At 41.9% G+C, this 21,348-nt stretch overlaps 1 protein-coding gene across 1 annotated transcript in view; it reads left to right on the top strand.

Annotated features, from left to right (window-relative positions):
• PTPRT (protein tyrosine phosphatase receptor type T) overlaps window positions 1-21,348 on the top strand; it is a 1,291,533-nt gene that overhangs the window by 579,488 nt on the left and 690,697 nt on the right. The gene's annotated exons all lie outside the window — the stretch shown is intronic.

Genomic DNA, 21,348 nt, shown 5'->3' with positions numbered 1-21,348 from the left:
GATTTTAAGAGCCTCCTGATTTGATCTGTGTCATTGCAAGGTTCCTGGTTCAGACAGTGGTCTTGTTGGGACACTGGTTCTCTCTCTCTGAGAGCTACTGGTACCATATGTATGTCTGAGGCATCCTAGTGCTGACAGTGTCTCTGAGGACTCCTGCCTCTGGTTGTGTACCCTGAAGGCCTCCTGACTTGGACTGTATCTCTGAGGGCTTCTGGTTCTGGCTGTGTCTCCAGGGGATTTCTGGTTTCTGCTTTGTCCCTGAGGGTCCCTGGGCTGGGCCTGCAACCCTAATGAGCTCTTGGTTCTGACAATTTTCTCAAGGGTTCCTGATGCTAATTATGTCTCTAATAGGCTCCTTGTGCCAACTATGTTTTGAGTGTCTCCTGGCTCTGACAGAGTCTCTGAATGGGTTCTGGAACTGCCTTTCTTCCTTAGAGCTTTCTGGCTCTATATCCCCTGAAGGATACTGGCTGCTCCTAAGAGTCTGCTGATTGGAGTGTTTCTCAGAGGGTCCTTTGTAATTTACTATACCCCTAAGAGCTCCTGGCCCAGTGTACCCTGAAGGCATCTGACTCTATTTCTCTGAGATTCCTGGGTTATACTAAGAGTCTGCTGGCTGGGACTGTGTCTCGGAGAGTTGTTTGTATCCCTGAGGATTCCTGGCTTGTACTATGGTTCTAATCAGGGGCTATTGGCTGGGATTGTGTTTCTAACTGTATTACCGAGATGTTCCTGGCTCTGAATGCAATTTAAGAAGGTAAAATAACTTGGCGATTATTTTTTTGCAAATCACATTACTTATATTATCTCATTTCCCTCCTCTAAATAGCCAATTGGTATAAGTGGTTTTATCTCATATATAATTGAAGGAATAGAAGCTCAATGTTTTGAAACTTTTGCGCAAGGTCATAGAACTAGGCAGAGGCAGGCTTTGCTGTTAGGTCATCTGATTCTAGTACCCTTGATTTTTGGTCACACCATGATGAGTAAATAAAGGTAAAAGGAGATGGAGTGCCATCAGCGAGGTACACAGAGCTGGGAGTGCTCCAGTGGGGGCTCAGGGAAGCGGGCAGAATGGGCCATCAGCTTCAGGGGAAAGAGAGTCAATGATGGCTTCCAGGTGGGGAGGAGAAGGATCCATCAATATACAGTGACCGCCATGGACCAAAAATCAAGGGAAAATACTAATTGGTTCTGTTCAGTGTGACATAAAAAACAAAACAAACCTGTTGCTGTTGAGTCAGTTCTGACTCATAGTGACCCTATAGGGACAGAGTAGAACTGTCCCATAAGATTTCCAAGGGCTTATGGGAAGAAATAAGGGTAGGAGCACAGGACTCAAAAATTTCATCAGTGACGCATATTGTAGTTCTTGATATTTGCTGTCCAGCTGATAATGACTCATGACAACCTGTGTATAACAGAAGAAAGTGTTGCCCGGTCCTGCACCATCTTCACAATCAATGATATGCTCTGGCCCATTGATGGTACCCACCATGTATTTTGAGTCCCTTCCAACCTAGGTGGTTCATCTTCCAGCACTAAATTGGACAGTTTTCTGTTGTGCTGCATCAGGTCTTCATTGACTAATTTTCGGAAGTAGATTGCCATGCCTTTTTTCCTAGTCTGTCATAATCTGGAAGCTCTGCTGAAATCTCTCCACCATCTGTGACCCAGCTGGTATTTGAAATATCAGTGATGTAGCTTCCGGCATCATAGCAGTATGTAATTCAGTACAGTATGACAAACTGACAGATGGTGGTAAATAAGATAGGAACCTGAAAAAACAGCAACACTGTTTTACACACAGTAATTTCTTCCCATTACATGGTGAAGAAATTAATACTCCAATAACCATGGTGCTTTACCTTGAAGAAGACCTAAAGTTAGTTTGTGGAGGTGTGGATCAGAAGGGTGCAGCCTACAAGTTATTGTGAAGTGGTGGAAGGAAGGTCATCTGGAATTGGTGAAAACTTGAACCACCAGATGTGGATAAGTATGGCCGAAAACACACAAGGTGAACTGAGGGAACAGGGAGATGTTTGAGGTGTATGTATTTTGTGTATTCCCACATGGGTGCAGTTTTTAGCTTCACCTAGTTTTTCTCGCTTACTAAATCAATGTAACCAAACACAAAATTTACATTATGTTCAAATTCCTCTCTAATATATCAGTCATGTTGGAACAAATTTGTGTCGTAGCAAAATTGACAGTAAGGTTCTTAAATCTCTCAGTAGTATGTCCCTGTAGTAAGTAACTAAAAACCAAAACCAAACCCGTTGCCGTTGAGTTGATTCCAACTCATAGTGACCCTATAGGACAGAGTAGAACTGCTCCATAGGGTTTTCAAGGAGTGGCTGGTGGATCTGAACTGCCGACCTTTTGGTTAGCAGCCATAGCACGCCGTAGCTCTTAACCACTGCACCACCAGGGCCCTGAATAGCTAAAGGACAGTGAATATTCCTATTACTTGGAAATATTCCTTTGAAGGTTTTTGAACCACTGTGATGAACTGAGACGCTGTTTTCTTCATTATTTTAAAAGACGGACCTTTGTAAAATTTCTAACTGAAACCTGATTATGAAGCTTACAACCTTAAGTGGACGTAAGGATATGTTATTAAACCGGGTGATATCTTATCTCAGCTTTGCAATGCAATATTCACCCATAAAAATAATTGATTTGATCCTGCCAATGAGACTTCTTTCTTTCCACAGAGTAAATGTGAAGGTTTCCAGGGTTTTTGATCTTTATAAATGATATTCAAAGTACTTTAGCATTCCCCATGGACTTATTTGCTGATGATCATATAATACATTTTGAAATTCAATCGCAAGAGGATCATCTCAATAAAAGTTTACCATCTATTGCAAATTGTTGCTCTGACTATATAATGGATTTTACATGTTAAAAACACAATTGTCTGACTATCACTATAAAAATTATGAGCTGAAATGGAGTTTGTGGTTTTATATTTCAAAAAATATTGGTGTTTAAGTAAGTTACAGCTGAAATCTTGAATAACCACATTTTACAAAATATGTCGTTAAGAAAATAATCTTTCCTGCATTGCGACTGATGGTAGAGTGTTCTTTGTTTCACAATTAATTTTTAAGAAAACTCCAGGGCTGGTATCCATTTGTGGGTGTTGTTTACTGGGGTTGGTCGTCTTGAGTTTTCCTCCTTTCCCTATTCTATTATTAATCACACAGAAAATGCACTCATTATTTTACAAAACAAAAAATGAGAGAGTGTGGAAGGTATAATTTCTACCCAGAGGAGTTTATAGTCTTGGTTAAATTTCCAACTAAACATCTAAAAGGGTAAAACATAAGCATAAAGTTGAGTGTTGAAATAGCACAATTCGTGGAGGAGAACAGGGTTGGCGTGGAAAGAGCAGTGCTCTTCGGATAATCAAGTTCAGTGGACCTCGAAGTGTGATCCATGGACCAGCAGCATTGGCATCATCTGAGAACTTGTTATAAATGCAAATTCTTAGGAGCCACTTCTAGACCTGCTGAGTCAGGAACTCTAGGGGTGGGCCCCAGACAATTGTGCTTTAGCAAGCCCTCTGGCTGATGCCTTTATAAGCCCAAGTTTAAGAGCCACTGGCACACCTGCCACCTTGGTAGTATGCCCTTTATACTGCTTGATGCTGAAGGCAGCTCTGAGGTTTAGGTGGGGGGAAAATGTTTTCTCCATTTGTAAGTAGGAAAACTAGGGCTCAGAGTCTTCTGACCAAGGTCACAAAACAGTCTCTTGGCCCCAAGAGTTTCCCACGCCATGGGTTGATGGAGTTTCCAATCTTGGGGCCCTCCTCTGCCCACAAGTGTCCTTTGAGGAGTGGGGTCGGGAGGGAGGGAGACTTGCAGTAGGGAAACCAACTTGAGAATGGGTGGGTGCTACACACTGAAGCTTCATTTTCATTAAACATTTTCTGAATCCCTTTATGTGCCAACTCTGTCCCAGGCAGTTTTAGCAGAGGCTGACCCAGGAAAAACATGCTAGGAATAGGCAGAAGTTTGGCAGCAGTGAGCTACTCAGCCATAAAGAGAAATGGAGTCATGGTATATGCTACAACATGGACGAACCTTGAAAACATTATGCTGAATGGAATACGCCAATCACAAAAAGACAAATACTATATGATCCTGCTTACATGAAATAGACAAATGTATAGAGACCAAAGATTTTTAGTGGTTACTAGGGGTGGAGAGGAAGGGAGGAGGAGGAGTCATTGCTTAGTGGGCAGTGATATAAAAATGGCGTGGGGACATCTGACCTTATCTAACTTCACGAAGGGAGAAAATCACCATCAACATCAGCCCAAGGCTGATTCCTCTAAGGTGGAGGTCAAACATACCTCCATCCTCCAACCTTTTTACCAATTATGACACCAGCTATCCCTCCCAAGGCACACTGTACTTCTCTGCTATGTTACATAATTCATTGCAACGGCCACACAGGACTCAGACCATACTCACGGTTATGGGGTTTATTAGGGAAGTAACAGATTACGGAATCAAAATCAGGAAGCATATAGGCAAAGTCTCCCTTCTTCAGTGCAGGACAGCTCTCTCAGCTCCTCTTGGCCACTCAGGGCTCCTCTTGGCCCCTTGAGGACAGGCTCCTTTCAGACCCCTCAGGACAGGCCTTTGGCCTGGCCTCTGCCTTGCTTAGGCAAGTGTTACAGTGCTCTTTTAGCTCTACCAGCAAGTGCCTAGAGGCACCCCACTCCACAGGCGAGCCTCCTGCCTGAAGGTGCTCAGCTTTCTTGCTCCATGCATCTGCATGTGCACTGTAGCCGCCTCACTTGGTGGACCAGGAAGCCCACTGTAGCCATCTTGTGTCGGTTTCCTGGTTCCGCTGCTGCGGTTTCTCTGCTGCTGCTTCTCTTCATCTTGTGCTGTGCCTGGTGTTAAAGTTCTCTGTCTCCTGGGTCTAGGAGGTTCTCAGTGCAGGGACCCCAGGTCCAAAGGACATGCTCCACTTCTGGCTCTTCTTTCTTAATTATAGTAAGGTCCCCTCTCTGCTCTAGAATTGGCTCTCTTTTAAGCCTAGTGGGGTGGTAAAACTGATCAGTCCCCCATTAGGCTTCCATACATCTTAATTGCATGGTCCCACCCTCACAAGGGGTCCATATACCTTACTTGCATTGTTAGCAGGCTGTCCAATCCCTTTGGTGGGCCACAAACACCTTATTTGCTTAGTCACACCCAATCATTGTGTGGGAGTTACAAGACCATGCATGGCTAAAAGGGCCATATGAAGTAACTCACTGCACCGCAACTGAGTATCTGTTAATGGTGGTGGAATGATTTGGAAAAGGGTAGTGGTGATGGTTGCACAAATGACAAACGTAATGTCACTGAATTACGCATGTTGAAATTGTTGAATTGGTAAATGTTTTGTTATATATATTGTAACTATTTAAAAAAAAAAAAAAAAAAAGGATACTAGGAGGGCCAATTCAGCCAGGGCAGGTGAGGAAGCACTCTTCTTCTGCCAGGTCTGTCAGGCTACTATATGAGCACGTAGATTCTGGGGGCACAGGGAGCAGGAGTCAATCCCCAGAGGGGCAAATTGTCAGCAGTTTGGCTCCAGAGCTGCATCCCAGCCAAGCAGGCTAGAATTTGGAGCAAGACTCTTAACCAGTTAAACTGGAACTTGGACAAACTATTAAACAGGAATCTGGGAATGTGGGAGTGGAAGAGAGCCAAAGATGACACTCAAGACTTCTGGCTTAGATGACTGGGAGATGAATAGTGATACCATTCTGAGCTGGAAACCGCAAGACAAGGAGGGGTTTAAGGTCAAGGAGGAAATCAGGTTTGAGTGTGAAGATTTGTAAACCTGGAACTCATTAGAGAGCAGCAGATTACCTCTTCCTTGAAAACTACCTGATTGCACCTGGATTTCAGGATCAAAGGAACTTCTCAGTACCTATGAAAGCAATTTAATTCCTTCTTCATGTGATTCTCTTGAGGTGCCCCATTTACTTTTTCACTCATCATTTTATTCTTTTTCCTCGGTATAATCATTCACTACCCCTCCTGAAGTACAAGCCTGAAAGCAAATGTGATCATGTATATCTAAGTGCTTTGAAAAGGTCAAAAATGCTACTCAGATGTCTAAAGCCATCTCTCTTATGCCCCAGAAACCTCTTTCCTTCATCCTCAAAAGCCCTGCTTGGACCAGACTCCAGACAGCTCTCTTCACATCATGGTTATGGAATCACAAATCAGCATTCCTGCAGACCAAGTAATCACGAGCCCCCTCTTCTGTGATTGGTTAGTCTCGTCAATCAAAAGCCCCTTGCCCGTGAGCCCACCTCATTGTGGCCTCACCGAGTCTGTGTCTCCATGTGAAACGTGAGTTTGCGTGCCCATCAATGTGACATATGCTGCTGATTTGCAGTGCTCTGTTCCTGTTCCCTCCACCTGAGGCGTGATTGCACGTTATATTTTATTTACATATTTATGCATTTCTACTTGAAGGGGTATGTGTCTACCAGTCTTCTTTCTCCAGGGGGATAAAAAAGAAATTCAAATTTCTGGGCTCAATGAAGTGAGAGTAGTATTAGAATTTAGTGAAAAGAAGAGAGGCTTTAGATTCAAAAAGGACCTGGCTTCTATTTCAAGCTGAGCCTTTGCTAGCTGAACAACCATGGATATGTTACTTCACTTCTCTGCACCTCATTTTCTTTTCTCCCACTTAATGGATATTATAATATACCATTTTGTTGTGAAGTATCAATGAGATAAGTTATATGCCTATTAGGAAACCCAGAACATAGACCCCCCTTAATGAATAATTTTTAGAAATAAATATCAGGTCTGGGAAGAGGGTATCAGAACCTAAACTGACTTCCTTCACTGTGACATGATGGACCAAATTGTGAGAAGGATTTCTCTACTTGCTACTCTTTTTACTTCTTCGTAAAGCGTTTGATTACCTCCGGGGCTCTGATCAGTGCAGGGGAGATGGGGAGTGTATGACTGTGCATTTGTTTTGGTGCCCATGATGTATGGCTGTGGCCCCAGTGGTGATGGTGATGACACCTGATGACGATGGGGGTGGGGTGGGGTGGAGAATGGGAATTTTTTTTTTTTAATTTTCTCTCTAGTCCTGAGTAAGAGAGAGAATCGCATTGTTAAGACCCTTCTCTCTTCCAGAAGGCCATGACTAGTGAGGATGAGGCCTCTCAAGTCCAGGGCAAATAGGGAGTAGAGGTGAGTACTGACCCTCTGCAATGAGCATTCTCAGATGGTCTCTATGTTCTCCAAGGGGCCAATGGGACCTGCTTGCAAGAATCTTCCAGTCTCGCTTGCAGCCCCAGGGCAAGATAGCCAGTTTCTATTGAGTCAGCTCTGACTCATGGCAACCCCATGTGTGTCAGAGTAGAACTATGCTCCATAAGGTTTTCAATGGCTGATGTCTTGGAAGTAGGTAGCCTGGGCTTTCTTCTGAGCAGGGCAAAATAGAGGAGATAGGAAGACAGAAGGAGGTAATTCAGGGTCTAGAAAGTAGAGCAAAGTCACACATGTCTTCCTGTGATGCTTTTTCTTCATTTCTTTAAGCCTCTGCTGTGCCATCTGTAAAATGAGAGTGGCATAACCAAGCCTAACTCTTAGGATTATAAATTAGAAGTAAATGAAACTTCCTTCTGGGAAAGAAGGTGGTATGAGTACAAACATCTAACCACCATTTCTCCTTGCCATAATCCTGGTGAGATGACCCATAAATCATATGGAAACATGGCAAGCCAATAGGATTCTAATCACTGTCCCATCTAAAATTGAAACAAAATGGTCAATGGTCTCTAAAAAAAATTGTCCAGCATTATGGGACACTAGGAAGGGAGAGGCCTTCCATGCCCCTTACACCATGCTCAAAGGAACATTGTTGCTAGTATATTGCAGGTGGATCCAGGTTCGAGGCAGCCATAGAAGCTGGATTTATGACCACCCTTTCCTCAAAGAGCTTTAGTGGCAGTAAGAGTGAGGGGATTAAGAAGGGTGAAACCCTGTTCTCACCACACCCAGTTCTGGAACCTCTGGGTGAGACAAGAAGTGTCTGCAGATGAGCAAGCATCTGCTAGAGAGCAAGATGCCCACCTCCTCTTCTTACAGATAGCCCTCTCCCCCAATCTATATATGTGGTTCACCTGGAGCCCCCTTGTTGGGCTTGGGAAAGAGAGAGCAAAAAAACAAAGCCCTTCCCCCTGTTCCCACAATTCACAACCTCAGAGACTCTCCTCTCCCAGCCCATGCAGTCTCCTGGTTACCTCGGCTGATTGTGGTGGTGGGAGTGAGTGAGGGTCCACCTGGGTACCACTTACAGTCTCTGGAAAGGACATCAGAAGCACCTTAGCTGTTCTCTGTGGAGTATCACTTACTCTTCTTTGTTTTGTAGCTTTAGGTGAAATTCCAAAACGACAAGGGAAACCCCATTAAACATCCTGTTACACTTAGATGTTTCTCCCACTCCTTGTTCCCTGGAGAGCTGGAGCCTCCTGAAGGGGAAGTAGAATAGAAAGCCAACATATATACCCTGGTAGATACCTACCAATCCCCTCCTAACCTTGAAGGCTGAGAATTGAAGGAAAGGAGAGGCACAGAGAGATATTAATGATAATAATGGTGTATTTGTTTCTATGACTGCTATAATCAATTGCTACAAACTTAATGGCTGAAACGATACAAATTTATCTTATAGTTCTGGAGATCAGAAGTCCCAAATGTGTGTCACAGGGCTAAAATCAAGGAATACAGATCTGTATTTCTTCTGGAGGCTCTGGTGGGGAAATCCATTTCTTTGCCTTTTTCAGCTTCTGAAGGCTGCCCACATTTCTTGGCTCCTGGTCCTCTTCCTCCATCTTCAAAGCCAGCAAGAGTGGATAGAGTCTTTGTCACATCCCATTACCCTGTCTTAGTTATCTAGTGCTGCTATAACAGAAATACCACAAGTGGATGGCTTTAACAAAGACGCTAAAAGTCCGAATTCAGGGTGCCAGCTTCAGAGGAAGGCTTTCTGTCAGCTCTGGAGGAAGGTCCTTGTCATCATTCTTTCCTGGTCGAAGAGCTTCTCAGCACAGGGACCCTTGGTCCAAAGAACATGTTATTCTCCTGGCTCTTTTTCTTGGTAGTATGAGGTCCCCATGTCTCTCTGCTCAATACTCTTTTATATCTCAAAAGAGATTGACTTAAAACACAACCATCTTGTAGATTGAGTCCTGCCTCGTTAATATAACTCACAGGAATCCTACCTCATTAACATCATAGAGGTAGAATTTGCAATACATAGAAAAGTCACATAGGAGACGACAAAATGGTGGGCAGTAACAATACTGGGAATCATGGACCAGCCAAGTTGACGCACATTGTTTGAGGGAACAAGATTCAATCCATAACACTGCCCTTCTCTTCTGCCTCCCTCTCCCATGTTTACAAACCCTGTGATTTCATTGAGCCCACCTGGATAATCCAGGATAGCCTCTCATTTTCAGGTCAGCTGAGTAACGATCTAAATTCCACCTACAATCTTAATTTCCTTTTTTCAGGTAGCCTGGTATATTCACAGGTTTTGGGATTTAGAACACAGACATCTTTGGGGGGCTGTTATTCTGCCAGCCACAAATGACTAACATGTCAGGCTGCAGTACACACGCTACATGCACTGTTCTTATTTCTTTATCCATTTGTTTGTTTAAAAAAAAAAAAAATCTTATTCCTGGATTTAAAAGGATAGCCCCAAGATATATTGAAGTTAGAGATGAATTACTCCTATAGCTGTAAAAAATCCTAAGATAATAACACAAGGAAAATGTATGATTATAGTAATAAAAACAGCGAGTACTTGATTTATCTACCATAAAAAAAAGGTAAGGCCTATAGAGTTGAGATTGTTTTGAGTATTTTATTTCCAGTTCTTAAAAGAACCTCGCAAGGTGGGTATAATTTCTTCTACTTACTATCTGAGAGGTAAGTGACTTATCCAAGACCTCCTATTTGCTCCACGTAGCCCAGCTGGGATTTGAACTTTTAACTACAGCACTACAGAGCTCCACCTCTTTCAAATTGACCCTCAAAATCTGTTATCAGTATCAAAGCCTAATGTGCATGACCAAGTTGAGTTTATTCCATGAATGCACTGATGAAAATGCTGGATATTAAGAAAAATATTGATATATTTGCTCTGTAGGAGAAAAGACCTGTCGATCTTCTGGAAAATCCTATGGGGCAGCTCTCCTCTGTTCTCTAGGATTGCTATAAGTCAGAGTCAACTCAGTGCAGACAACAACAGCAGCAACAACATTGGTAGGTCAAAGGATAAAAATCATCAGATCCTCTCAAGAGAGGCTGGAAATAATTTGATAAAATTCAGCTTTCATTATTGTTCAGAATTCTTAGTAAGCTAGAAATGGAAAGGTACTTATTTCTAGCAGAATATGTTCTTATAAACTTAAAGCCTAAGCGAATTAACTGAACTAAAGGGCGGGGGCCGGGGAGGGGACAGTTACTAGAACGAAGAGATTTCAGAACTATGGTCAGACACAAAGCAAATAAAAACCACTAGCCATATGCCAGTAATAACCATTATAAAATACAATAAAAGGTATCCTGTTCTCAAATGCAATTAAAATATAAATACTTAGACATAAACTATAAAATGTGGAGAATTTGTATGAAAATACAGATACCTTCAAAATGTTATCAAGGCTGATAAAATAAAAAAAAAAAAAATAAGACCTGAATAATTAGAGAGATATATCATGTTCTTGAATTTAGCAAATTCAATTTTGTGAAGATATCAATTTTTCCCAAATTAATTTATAGGTTTAATACAATTGCAGTCAAAATCCTGATGGGATTCTTTTTGCATTTTGACAAAGTGATTCCAAAATTCATTTGAAAGAATATACAGGATAAAGTAGTCAAGAATACTTGGGAAAAAAGTGGGGAGCAGATTTCATTGTATGATACCAACATTTATTATAGCCATAAAAGCCCAGAACAGAATCCAGTATTTGGTGAAACTGGCTCTTAAAATATATGAATGCATAATTACTTAACAAATAGTACACATGTAATTGGCTAATAATGTTGAAAAAATACTAAATAAATTCTGAATAGGTTAAGGATTTAAATTAAGAACAGAAAAAGAAAATAATATAAAATTAAAAAGAAGTATTCTTTCATTGAGAAGAACTTTCAGCTCATTAAAAGCAAACAAATACACCAATGAGCTCACAGTTAACAAATTTTATTACATTAAAAAAAAGGAAGAGAAGAAGAAAATGCTTCTGTGACATTGATAAAATTCAGAAAGCAAATGATTAAACTAGGCATGGGGAAATGTATCTGACAAAATTAAGAAAAAAAAGGATCATGTCTTTATACATAAAGAACTTTAACAAGTCAATAAAATATAATCACACTGCTGGAAACAAAGGCTAAAAGATATAAATAGGTAGTGGCCAAAGTATGAACAGCAAAAAATGTATTTAAAATGCCCAGTGTCACAGATAAATAAATGCAAAGTAAAGCAGTAAAACACCATGTTTTGCCTTTTAAATTGCCAAATGCATTTTTTAAAAATTGGGAATAACCAGCCTTGGCAAGGAAAGAGGCTCTGACAGGCATCTTTGCAGGTAGGTGAACTGGCACGACATAGTTACAGGACAATTTGCTAATGTGTTTTTTTTTTTCCCCTAAGAAAATAATCAGAGCTGCTGAAAAAGACTTTTATACATAGAGGTGATCACTGCGTTATTTATAAGGGCAAAACTTGAAACCACTTAAATGTGCCAGCAATAGGGCAGTAGCTAGGTGAACTTTTGTGTATGCCAACAGTGGAGTTTTATGCAGGTATTATAAGCCATGAGTTGGAATCGACTGGATGGCAACGGGTTTGTTTTTTTTTTAATTTTTTTATTTTAAGCCATGTTTTCACAGAATATTTAATGGCGTGGATCAATATTCATGCTATAATAAGTATTAAAAATATCAGTCTACAAAACTGCATATGTAATTGCTGTCTCAATTTTGTGAGAGAGATGTGTGTGTGTATATATATATGCAGTATATCAGCTGGGGCTAATTTATCAGTTGGAGCTATATTGAGCAGAATTCCCCATTCCAGATCCTGCCTGAAGTCCGATCTTATCCCAAGACCTCTGGGGGGTTCCCTGAGGAACATATGTGGTTCCCATCTTTCTCCTGCCCTGTATTCTGGAACACCATGCCATTTCCCCATGTTTAACATGGGCCAAATGTGGGACCCTTCCCCCAAAGCTATGTGAACATACGCTATCTCCCACAGAAGATTTTGATGAATAGTGGGACGCAGGCAAGGAATTGCATTGGCGTCATACCCACAGACAACTTAAAATCCCTCTTTGGACTTGGATGTTTTTGGTAGGTGCCCCTGAGTCGATTTTGACCCATAGTGACAGAGTAGAACTGCCCCAAAGGATTTTCTAGGCTTTTTTTTTTTTTTTTAATCTTTATGGAAACAGACTGCCAGGTCTTTTTCCCGCTGTGTGAGTTTGAACCGTCATCCTTTCAGTTAGCAGCCAAGCACTTAACCACTGTTCCACCAGGGCTTCTATGCCTCAGACTTGCTTAGCTCTTAAAAGTCCTTTCAGCAGGCAGGGAATTTTCTGCCTTTTTTCCCCAAGTCACCCACCATTTTTCTGCTGCAGTTTTCCAGAGCAGTTCAGCTCTCCCCAGGCTCGATCGCCAACTTCAAGTTCGGGCCATCTTTGCACATATTTTGTATTGAGCTTAACATGAAGGGGGCAGGGTGGCCCTAATGGTGATTAGGTAATGAGACTGTGGGCCATTGTAAATGTTGTCTCTTTGTTTTGCTGTGTTTTATAAAGTTTATACCACTTAAAAGTAGTTTTCCTTCTTAAAGTCCCATGTGACTGTCAAGGGTCTTTATATAACATAAAGTACGCTGTATAAATGGAGAGCTTCTTTTTATCTTAGTTATTGAATAATCGCCATTCTTGCAAAGTGCAGGGATAGTTCCACATTTTGCTGAGCCCTGGAATGCAAACTAAGCTTCAGGCTCTGTGTTCAGATGTTACAAGGCTTTTGAATCTGAGCTTGAATCCTGGTTCTGTCATTAGCATGCTAGATAGCCTTTGGGCAATTTGTTTGATCTCTCTGAGCTGGTTTCCTCATCTGTTAAATGGAACGATACTGCTTATCCCATTGGGTAGGAATAAGGATTATCAGTATTAATGGTGAGCAATGATGCTTCGTAAGGTTTACCTCACTGAATCTGCCCTCAGCCTCATGAGGTAGGTTCTATCATCACCACCACTACCAAGCCCTGGAGAGGTTAAGTACTTTGCTCCAAGTCACTTAGGTTAGGAAGTGGCTGAGTTTAGAGCACCTGGAGGCTGACTGCAGAGTTCGCTGTGGCAATATAATGGTAAGTGCCTGGAGCAGTGCCCAGGATTCCATTTGTATTTAATAAATGGGAGCTTTTGCCACTTTAACACCCTAGAGACTCACTTTCCTTCCCCCTGTCTCGACCCTCATCACCAGTAAACCAGTAAACAACAAGCCCTTCACTGCAATAAATCTAAGGGCAAAAGGGTAGCCTCTTGCTGCGTTCAGGATTGGGAGGGCCACTATTTTCAGAGCTTGGTGTGCAACCTCAGCCAAAACTAGGTCAGAGTCATAGGAAGCTCAGCGTACCTTGCCCATATCTGGCCATTCTGGAAAGCAGAGGTCCTGCTTCCCTGAGAAGACTGGGAGATTTACATGGGGCAGTGACCACAGACTTGGCTTGATGCAGAGAGGAGTGGACTGCACGTGCCAGAAACTAGGGACCAGAGTGTCAATTGTGGTTTCTAAGTTACACCCACCACTGGCCTGGCCTTCAAGTAATTTTGAGGTTTTTAATGGACCTCATAGGGTTGGGGTTAATGGGCACTCAGCAGAGAGCATCCATCTGTTCTTGTCATGTGGATTTCCCTAGATCTGGATTTCTCGAATTATTAGAAGCATGCAACTCTTCCAACCAATCCATTTGCCGGCCCAGGGCTGAAAATAGGCATGGCTACTGTGGCAGCTGCTGCTATTCTTCTTGGCCGTCTTCATCTTTGTTATTGAAAAGAAGAAAGTAGTATTGGCACCAAAGCAAATTTTTGAAAATTTAAAAATAAAAATATACCCTGCATCAATAATATATATATTTTTTGCTTTGCATATTCGCTTTGAATCATTGACCACGTTCTTAGGTAATCCTGCTCCATGCACCATTTAGTAGCCCCCGCTTGTCGCTCAACATCATAAAGGAAATATTTTATAGGTTCTTAAAGAGTTTTCAACATTGTTTTAATGGCTCCATAGAGTCTCATAGAGTCTAATTACCATAATTTGCTAAATGATCCCTGTATTGTTGAATATTTAGCTGTTTCCAAAGCATCGCCATCTTCCTGCCTATAACCTTCTGCTTGAATTATTTCCTTAGACTAAATTTCAAGAAGGTGTTGAAAGGTAGACGCATCCTTATGGCTTTTTCTACATTTCACAGATTGCTTTCAATGAAATAATTATGCTATTTTATAATGATATGAGTAGTTTCAGTATAACTTTGCCAGAATCGTGTACTATCAATTTTTTTTTTTTTTAATTTTTCTGGTTTGGTAGACATCAAGTGGTATCTCAAGTCTGCTTTAATTTTCATGCCTATCTACAAGTCCTCTTTTACATCCTCCTGCTCCTTGCTCACTTTGTGCCAGCCACACTATTTTTTTTTTTTTTTCCTTAAAAACATCATGGCCAAGGGCTTTCCTGTCTCAGGGCCTTTGTCCAAGCTGTTCCCTCTCCCTGGAATTCTCTTCCCACCCAACCCCTCACCAGGTAACTCATTACAGTTCAACCCATCATACTGGTTTAAGTCACTTCATAGGGAGACCTTACTTAGTAACATGATCTAAATTAGCCTCTTGACACTCTCACTTTTAACCATTCATAGCCCTCTATTCACAGAACTCCTAATTTGTAACCATCTAATTCTTTGTTAATTTGTTTATTACATGCCCCTTTTATTAGACTTTAGACTCCCCAAGGACAGTAACCTGGTCTGTTCTGGCCACGGGTGCCTGGCTCACAGGAGACACTCAATAGATATGTGCTGAATGCATGAATGTTGTGAAGTTATACACGTGCCCTGCAAAAAATTTGGAAAATACAGAAAAACACACAGACAAAAATTAAAATGACCCAACAGGGTATCTATCACTCAGAGTTAACAGCTGTTACCAGGATGGTATTTCTCATGGCCTCATATCTCGTATTAATCATTAGTCAATATGGAGTCAATTTTGGTCTGTGGTATAAGGTGAGATTCTAGCTTTGTTTTCCAAATATTTAACCTATTATCCCAGCACCATTGGTGAAATAAGCTTACAGTACCCCCAAGCAATGGGGGAGTGGGGAAGGAGGAGAAAGTCTCTGGGGGAGGGGAGGGTAGAAGGGAAGGAAGCTGGAAGCCCAATCCAAAGAAGCTTCTTAATAATACTAAAGACTATCAGAGCCAGAGTCATAACTGGGAACTCCCTGGCCTTGTGGATGTACTAGCGGGGCATACCCCCACCCTACAGTTGTTGGGGAAACTCGTTTTGGAAATGAGACCATCATTATCTGCATATGCATAGCCTTTACAGTATTATCTTCCCAGAGCCCTTCACAAGCAGTAACTCTTGATTCTTACAGTGACCCTGAGACTAACTGGCATGATCACCCCGATTTTACACTGAGGACACTGAGGCTCTGAGGAGTTAAGTGGTCTTCCCCAAATCTCAAAGCTCGAGAGAGCTGTGAAATAGCATCTCCTGACTCCAGGTTCTTAGAGCTCTTGCCCTTCGCCCACTACGGAAGGGTTCTATGTGCTGTGAATTTTATATTAACCAGATGGCTTGGAGGGAAGGTAGGGGCCATGGGGCGGAGGCTGCAGGAGTTCTGATTAATTGAATGTGTTTATTATTTAAAGGTTAAGCAGCAAATGCATTTGCACTTGGCTCAGAGGGTTTTATGTGGGACAGTATATGAACTAAACACAATAAAATAGAGCCCAGAAGAGTATCCCTGAGAAGAAAGAAGTCAATAAAATGTGACCCTTAATTACCTTTTATGGTTGGTACATGCACTTGACTCCTCATGCACCCACTCCAAAGCATTAGATCAAAGCCAGGGCAGCAGCTTGGATACCTGAAAGCCTCCTACAGGCAGCAAAGGACCATCACATTGTCTAGAAGCGTGCTAGACTCTAAACTCCTTGAGGACAGTGCCTAGTAGATTATACATCTGTGTATGGCTGGCATATCCAGAAGTTTGAAGAATGGATGATTGTGCATACTCAAGTAGGTATGGCTATCAAGGTAACAGTGTCCTGTGTTATGGGGAGTTCAGAATGAGTGGGCCCTGGGGCCTCTGTAATACGTCACACAAAATATCACAAAAGCATGACATTTAGTTCTGGCCATGTATTTTCAAAGACACTGAATGGAAGATACTACCTAGGAGAGTGCTGGGCCCTATGGGGACGAGCTATGACGCCTGTCATGTGAACAGGTTGGAGACACTCATGAAGATGGTTTCTTGTAAGCTAGAGGACCTCTGGTGCCTGGAGCTGTTCAGACTTTCGCTGTGCCTGGTGGGAAAGTTAAGACAGGTATTAACTTTTTTGGTGACATTTTGTACTATTGATGAAAGAAATATGTTTTTATTATTTTTATTTTGGAAGACGACAGCAAAACACACAAAAAAATATACAAATCATTAATGAACCTCACTACGTAGAAATAACTACAGTAAATTTTGGTGTAACTATTATTTTTTTTTTAACGTAGTCATGTACGTCTCCTTGTACAAAATTGAACCAACATATACATGATTTAGAGAACTGTAACTGCTTTCCTTTTTTTACAGTGTATCATGAATATTTCCCCATGTACTTAAGATTTTTTTTATTTCAATAAATGTACAAAAATGTATTGAATATGTGCTAAGTATGGAACTTGGTATTATATAACATGATGAATAAAATAGACATGGCATGGTTTTTGTGGATCCTTCAGATTAAGAAGGGTTACATATATTTAATGAAGATACAGAAATAAATATATACAAACCAGTAAAGTGAGTCAGAAAAGGTGTCTTAGGCTGGGTTCTCTAGAGAAGCAAAACCAGTGAAGCACAGAGAGAGAGATTTATATCAAAGAAACGGCTCACGGGGTGCTGTAGAGTCTGGAACGTCCCAAGTCTGTGGATCAGAATAGAAGTTTCTCCTGATTGACATGGCCACAGGGGCTGGCGAACCCAAGATCAGCAGGTCAGAGACCAGGGCTCTTGCTCACAGGCTGTGAAGATAGACGAATCCCAAGTTCAGCAGGTAAGCTACTAGCTCAAGTCCCAAGGACCGGAAGTCAGACAAACTGGAGCCAACCGCATGATCGAGAGCGTTGAAAAAGCCACAACGTCTGCTTATATTTGGATGCAGGCCACACACCCAAGGAAACTCCTTTTCAACTGATTGGCTACGCACAGCAGATCCCATCATAGGAGCGATCACATATAAACGTTGAGAATCTTGGCCCAGCCAAGTTGGCACACAATCTTAACCACCACAGATGGGTATACATTTGGGTTCTTTGTCTCTGCCCACTTGCTGTAGAGTCTGTTTTGACTCATGGCGGCCCCATGTGTTACAGAATAGAATTGCACCGTAAGGTTTCCTTGATTGTAATCTTTATGGAAACAGATCACCAGGTCTTTCCTCTGCAGTGCCCGTGGGTGAATTAGAATCACCAGCATTTAAATTAGTGGCCTATTGCAAACCAGTGCACCTAGATGTCACTTAAAACTGTTCAAAGATAATTTTTAAGGAAAGGTAAAATCATGACCCTCATACAGAAATAGAAATGAGTATGCGTTAAAGGTTTTGCTTAACTCATTCACGATGCAACGGGTGAGATGCTGCAAGGAAGAGATGAAGAAAAATCCAAAGAAGGGACACATTTATAGATTAAGAATATTGAAATAAACATGCAAATGCAGGAAAACTTACTTTGTGGGGGGAGGGGATTTTCCCTCCCCTCAGGAACCATCTACATGTTTATAGACAGAAATTATTCTGCATTGCTATCATTTATCTACAACTTTCAGAGTTATAAGATAGCTTCCATAGAATCGGAATCAGATAAGAAGGAAGCATGGGCTGCAGACAATGCGTAAGTTTCCACTGGAGCACACATTTTCCCCACAAAGGCATGGTAATGGTTATAATCACCTAGATAGAGCGTGTGAAAGGACCGCAGCACCCAGGACTGAGCCTGAGTGATGCCACCATCACGAAGCTGGATTGCAGAGGCAGAGCCCTCAAAGGAGATTATGAAGAAACAGGTTGAGAGGCAGCAGGAAAATGTGGTGCCTTCAGGTCAACAGCAATACTGAGAATGGAAAAAGTTATCAACTGCCTCGGGTAGAGTAAGATGTGCTCTAAAAGGGTCCAATTGGCTTTGGCAACATGGTGGCCATGGTGACCTTGACAAGAGCAACTATTCAGGGGTGGAAGCAGGCAAAACCAGAGTGGCATCCCCAAAACCAAACCAAACCCACCGCCATTGAGTTGATTCCAACTCATAGTGACCCTACAGGACAGGGTAGAACTGCCCCATAGAATTTCCAAAGAGCGCCTGATGAATTCAAACTGCAGACCTTTTGGTTAGCAGCCACAGCTCTTAACCACTACGCCATCAAGGTTTCCCAGAGTGGCACAAGAGAGGTGAAAGGGGAGTGAGAAAGTGGAAAAGATGTTCTTATTAAAGTCTTAGTATGCTCACATATGATGGACCATTTTTATCCCAACTTTAATTTTTGAACACCTAAGTCTGGGTGGTTTAAGTCTTTTCTGAATTTTAAAAGTATAATTAGTATCCTTATAGATAAATCTGGGCCCTGGTGGTGCAGTGGTTAAAGCACTCAGCTGCTAATCGAGAGGCCAGTGGTTCAAACCCAGTAGCCGCTCCAGGGGAGAAAGATATGGCAGTCTGCTTCCGTAAAGCTTCAGTCTTGGAAACCCTATGGGGCAGTTCTGCTCTTTGCTATAGGATTGCTATGAGTCTGAATTGACTTAACAGCAGTGGGTTTGGTTTTACAAATAAATCTGAGTTACATATCTAATAATTTTCCTGCATAAATTTCTGTAAGTGGTATTGCTGGGTCTGTTGTTTTTTTTTTTTTTTTAGGTATATGCATTTTCAAGACTTTGAGACATAGTTCTTCAAAAGTTGGGTCAATTTACACCCTGCCCCCAACAGTGGGTGGGCACTTGTATTTATTTGGACCTGCCCACCTATAGCTATTAAGAGTCTACATTTCCCTTTATTCCTCTTGATTTCCCTGAGACAATAGCTCTGCAAACAAGTGGTTTGGTGTTTGGGGCTGATAATCGATGGCTTTTATTTCTTATCATTACTTACAAGTCGCAGCCCTCTGTTTAGAGCAGAATCAATTCTCTCCCTTGTTGGCATTAACACATGTCAAATATTTGCAGGTTCTTATCTTTCCCTTAGGCTTGGCTTAGGCAGGCTCTGAATTTTTAGCACCTGACATTTTTCCTCCCACATCCATCCTTCTCTTTTCTTCAGGGCATTCCTGTTTTACCTCAGCTTTTCTTCCTCTTAAGGGACGTGCCTCCATACCCTAGAAAAGTCCCATCCTTCCAGGCCAGTAAAGGGAATTTCCAGGCTCACCTCCCTACGGGCTGCATGTCAGCTCTCTATTTGTAAAATAAAAGCTTTATTCAGCTCATGTGCATTGAGGACTTGGTTCTCAGTTCACCTGATCACTGTTTCTCATCTCCAGAATCTACACCTACTAATGTTTCTTACAACTGTACCCTCTGCCCACTTCTCTTCTCATGACACCAGCTCTCCTTAGATGTAGATGTGAGATATTACTTGTCCCCGTGGTATCAACCAGACACAGACACATTCCCACTGCTCTTTGGCACTCCAGGTCTACATGACTTTTTCTACCTGTCTCATATCCGCTTCAACCCTACAGGTCAAATGCAAAAAAATGGCCCACCACACTCTCTGTTTGGTGAACAGCATCCTGCCTATTCAGTTTGGGATCTGGGAGCCATTTGGAATCCTTCCCTCTTCTTCCCCATATCACACCCAGTCAGCCATAACTGTACATTTTCCTTCTGTGTCTTAGACCTCCCGCTGTTTCTCCAGTTTCGCTCTCCCATCGACAGACAGGGCACAGTTCATTGAAATCTCACATTTGATTTTACACCCATTACTGATCTTTATTCTTACCAGGTTTATGAGGCCTGGTAAATTTCTAAGACCAATTATTATTATTATTTTTTCTTCCAGTAGACTATATTGTATTTTTAAATGTACTTTTATTTTGCTACTTATTTTTTTTTCTCCATTTTTATTACATTTCAATGGACCACTAATTTGGTGGGAGGGACATCTATAGACCCCATGCTACTGGGATCAAATACAAAATGACATTGTTGGATCCATTGGATTGTAATGCTAAAGTGATAGCGTATGCTGATTAAGTGTATGAATTTAAATGCATAGACTATTACTAAATGTGATGTTGTGTATAAATTGTTCTTCAGTGCCAGTAATAGTGATATTCTTGTCCTGTTGTTAGTGAGCTTTTGGATGCAGCAGTTTATTGAGGGAAAGGTATGACCTTCCAAATTCAAATGCTTATCTCACTACTTAACCAGCTAAGTGACTTTGAGTAACTTCTCTGGACCTCCCAGTTCTCATCTATAAAATTGTACTAACAGCACTCATCTCATTGGGTTATTGTGAGGCTCGAATGAGCAGATACGTGCCCAGAACGTAACAGGTACCCTGGAAAAGACGATGATCCTAGTTGCTGCTGTTGACTGGGCACATTGGACCTAGGGCATCTGTAAATTATACACTCTTTGGCTTGCCCATCTCCATCTCCATAGAAGCCATTTAGCCAGGAATAGCTTCTGCCCTTGACGAGCATATTCCAAGGGGGAGAGCAGCCCTGGATGTCTCGAATGTTCTCATTTGTGGCCAGTGCCACTTCCTTGTTCCACTATAGCTTTATGAGATGCACTGCCTCATTCCCCTGTCTGCCTGGGAATGTGTTTCTTGTCTCCATCACTGTCATCACTGCACTGGGAAGGGGTTACCACGTCTCTCCTGGTCCATTCCACCAGCCTTCTCCTGCCTGAGTTCCTGGTTACCATCCTGCATGTCCCTGCTCCAGGCCCCTGCGGCCTTTCATCCTCCACTGGGCAGCCAGGGTGGCC

This window comes from Loxodonta africana, chromosome 24 (assembly GCF_030014295.1).
Source record: "Loxodonta africana isolate mLoxAfr1 chromosome 24, mLoxAfr1.hap2, whole genome shotgun sequence".
Taxonomy (NCBI): Eukaryota; Metazoa; Chordata; class Mammalia; order Proboscidea; family Elephantidae; genus Loxodonta; species Loxodonta africana.
This window is presented reverse-complemented; position numbering and strand designations above follow the sequence as displayed.